Below are 4,072 nucleotides of genomic sequence, written 5' to 3'. Positions count from 1 at the left end.
GCCAGCAGGAAGGAGGTACGAGCGGCGGAGCGAGCAGCCACGATGCTGCAATGGCAGGACGCCTGGGACCGTGCGGCGGCAACACCATCGGCCAGCCGCTACTTGACGTGGGCGCACGGGATGATTCCCGACCTGCACCGGTGGACGGGACGAAAGCACGGGAAGGTGGACTTCCACCTTTCGCAGGTGCTCTCCGGACACGGATTCTTCCGAGAGTACTTGCACGTCTGCGGCTTCGCGTCGTCTCCGGAGTGTCCACGGTGCGTGGGGTCGGTTGAGTCGGTGGCCCACGTCTTGTTCGAGTGTCCCGTGTTTGAGGAAATCCGTCACGAGCTGTTGGGCTGGGGGACACCCGAGTCGGTCCAGCTTAACAACATCGCAGAGAAGCTGCTGGAGAGTGCGGAGTGGTGGGACCGCATTCAGAAAGCAGCAAAGACCATCACCACAGTGCTTCAACAGCTGTGGCGCGATGAGGAAGCGCTCACCAATGGTCGAACGGAAGCGGCTTTCGCCGAGGACGAGGAAGTGGTCCTCGAAAGTGTGGCCGCACTCTTCGGTGAGGAGATGGACGACGTCATCATCGAAGACATCACGCGGCGCGTGAACGAGGCGCGAGCAGCGCGTCAGCGATCTGCCCGCAACCGACGGCTTCGCGGCAGAGCGGAGGATCGGGCGCGAGTGCGACTGGCTGCGGACGTCGCAGCAGCACTGGCCGCCCGAGATGACGAGGTACTGCGGACGGCAGTTGAGGCGGAGCGAGCGGGCCTAGCTCCTCCACCTATACCGAGGCGCAGCAGAGGGGGACCACCTTCCCCGGAGACGTTGAGAGTGCGCCACGAGCGGCGTCTATTCATGCAGCGCGCATGGCGAGCTCGGGTCCAGGCTGAGGGACCCTCGACGACGCGCCGCCGTCGGACCGCGCCTACGGAGGCGGATCGGATACGGTCGCGACGCAACAGACGGGAAAACGAAAGGCGCCGTCGTGCTTCGAATGCGGGCCGACGATTGACACCCGCGGAGGAGGCTGCCGCCAGCGAGGCGGAATGGTCAGATCGATAGATGTCGGGTTGACTTCTTGAGATCTCCGAGAGGGGAAAGAATGAGTGAGTCACGCGGACTAAGCAAGCGTACGCCTTTAATATGCGGTTAAGATACGATTCTATTTAATAAAGAAATAGGGAAGGGACATCCGAAAGGGTTCGTAAAGACGCATGACAAATCCCTGGCGGGCGACGTCGTGCGTCAAGAGCGTGGGTTTATGCTATTGTTTGTTAGAACATAATGTTTATGAACAATAAAACCTGCATTTGTTAAAAAAAAAAAAAAAAACGAAGTGGAGCTTGCGGCTTAATTTGACTCAACACGGGAAAATTTACCAGGTCCGAACTTATCGAGGTAAGACAGATTGAGAGCTCTTTCTCAAATTTAAGGGTAGTGGTGCATGGCCGTTCTTAGTTCGTGGAATGATTTGTCTGGTTAATTCCGATAACGAACGCGACTCAAACAAGCTAACTAGAACGCTGTCAGCAGTGCACCTCCGGGCGCACCTGACGTCAAGGCCGGCGGCCCCTTCACGGGCGGTCGTCGGCCACGTTTGCCCTGCTTAGCGGGACAACTTGTGTTTAGCAAGGTGAGAATGAGCGATAACAGGTCCGTGATGCCCTTAGATGTTCTGGGCTGCACGCGTGCTACAATGTGAGCAGCAGCGTGTTCTCGCCAATTGGCGCCCCCATTCCGAGAGGAACGGGAAATCACCCAAATGCTCATTTAGTTGGGATTGGGGACTGCAACGGTCCCCATGAACCTGGAATTTCTAGTAAGTGCTAGTCATTAGCTAGCGCTGATTACGTCCCTGCCCTTTGTACACACCGCCCGTCGCTACTACCGATGGATTATTTAGTGAGGTCTCTGGAGGCACACCTTCCGCGGTTCCTTCGTGAGCTGCAGCTGGCATGGCCGAAGTTGACCGAACTTGATGATTTAGAGGAAGTAAAAGTCGTAACAAGGTTTCCGTAGGTGAACCTGCGGAAGGATCATTACCGATCAATACATATATGTTGTTGTGTGAGTTGGTTAGAGAGATAGAGAAACACGGTATCAGCAGAACAAACTGCTATGTTACCTTTTGGGGGCCGCGCACGCCAATTAGACCCGCGAGAGAGGTGTGTCTATACTACGATATTGAGCGTGCGCGACCGTAGGCCAGTGGCCTTCGTACCTGTGCGCACACTCCCAATGGCAGCCATCGAACGCGTAAAGTGTGTGACACATGGGCGAAGGTAAAGACCCACTAGAACATATTTAAACACTGGCCTCGAGCGAGAGAGAACCTAATCAAGAGAACGAAAGTTGTGCAAGATCGCGCCGATGCCGCCCACATCGCGCGTCGATCAATGGGAAGGAAGACCAATGGTCATCCTTGTCCACCCTGGACGGCTTCGAAGGAACCGAGAGGTGCACGGTTACGCTGTCCGGGGAACTTAAGTTGTGAGAGATGCACCTAGCGCATAACGAAAACATAGGAGACAGTTGAACATACCAAAACCCTAGGCAGGGGATCACTCGGCTCATGGATCGATGAAGACCGCAGCTAAATGCGCGTCAGAATGTGAACTGCAGGACACATGAACACCGACACGTTGAACGCATATGGCGCATCGGACGTTTAAACCCGACCGATGCACACATTCTTGAGTGCCTACCAATTCTTGTTACACACTATTCCATAACTACAGGACGCCCGCGTACCAGCGGCACGCCTGGGCGAGCAGCACGCCCGGGAGTGTGTCGCAGGCTTGAACACACGCGTTTGGCGCACTGTGCATCATGGCGTGCTCGGACCCCCTCCGCGGGGGACCTTGGGCGCTGAAATGGTAAGGCGGTACAGTTGGCCCAGTGGGTGCGTGTCGTGTCGCACGGTTCGAACTTCGGCTATAAGACAACCTGGGAGCACCGGAAGCCCTTGAACACCTGGCTTGCCGTCTGTTGCCGGGACCCGCCGTCTGGCCGAGTCGTGTAACTCGTGCGGTACGCCCACCCGCTGGATACAAGCGAACAAGTGCGTGCTACTATTTACCATTCGGGAAAAATCCAACGTAGGCCTCAAGTGATGTGTGAGAACCCCCAGAATTTAAGCATATTAATAAGGGGAGGACAAGAAACCAACAGGGATTCCCTGAGTAGCTGCGAGCGAAACGGGATAAGCTCAGCACGTAGGGACGGCGCGTACCTCGCGTCTGTCCGATTCCGTGTACTGGACCGGTCCGTTATCTACCACTTACGGTGCAAACAGTTCAAGTTCAACTTGAAGGTGGCCCATTATCCCACAGAGGGTGATAGGCCCGTCGAACGGCACGAAAAGTGAGGTGGTAGACGGTCGGCTCCATGGAGTCGTGTTGCTTGATAGTGCAGCACTAAGTGGGAGGTAAACTCCTTCTAAAGCTAAATACCGCCATGAGACCGATAGAAAACAAGTACCGTGAGGGAAAGTTGAAAAGCACTCTGAATAGAGAGTCAAATAGTACGTGAAACTGCCTAGGGGACGCAAACCTGTTGAGCTCAATGATCCGGGCGGCGATATTCAGCGGTGGTTGGCCCTCGCCGGGTCGGCTGCCGTGCACTTATCGGTCCGCAGTAACGGACATCGCGATCCATTACAAGTGTGAGTTTATTGTTCCGGCAACGGCCCCTGGCTCGTGGTTGGCGGCTCTTTAGTACGGGTGGCTCGGCGGCCTCCCCGAGCGAGAGTCTCCGCGCCTTTCACACCGAGAGGCGCAGGGCCCGACCGAGCATTTGGTGCGCCGCTGGAAGCGTGATGGATTGGTTAGAGCGGGGTCGAGAGGGCAGGTTCTCAAGCCGGAGACCTTCGAAGCACTCACCCCCGATCTGTGATGACGCATTATGCATTGAGATACCCTCGGGACCCGTCTTGAAACACGGACCAAGAAGTCTATCTTGCGCGCAAGCCAATGGGTATTGGCGGTCCTACCCCGGGCCGCTGGACACTGGAAACCCACAGGCGTAGACAAATCGAACAGTTGTTGCGGGATTACGGGTTCGGCACTGGCGCAAG

General features: G+C 56.2%; 1 non-coding gene and 1 pseudogene across 1 annotated transcript; both read left to right on the top strand.

The window, feature by feature from the left end:
• The first annotated feature begins 2,542 nt into the window (after positions 1-2,542).
• On the top strand, positions 2,543-2,700 carry LOC128308616 (5.8S ribosomal RNA). The gene has a single exon (XR_008288423.1). It is a non-coding gene; the product is annotated as a 5.8S ribosomal RNA (ribosomal RNA).
• Positions 2,701-3,097: 397 nt separating this feature from the next.
• The window catches only part of LOC128308684 (uncharacterized), a 9,110-nt pseudogene continuing 8,135 nt past the window's right edge, over positions 3,098-4,072 (top strand).

This window comes from Anopheles moucheti, assembly GCF_943734755.1.
Source record: "Anopheles moucheti chromosome X unlocalized genomic scaffold, idAnoMoucSN_F20_07 X_unloc_5, whole genome shotgun sequence".
Classification (NCBI taxonomy): Eukaryota; Metazoa; Arthropoda; class Insecta; order Diptera; family Culicidae; genus Anopheles; species Anopheles moucheti.
This window is presented reverse-complemented; position numbering and strand designations above follow the sequence as displayed.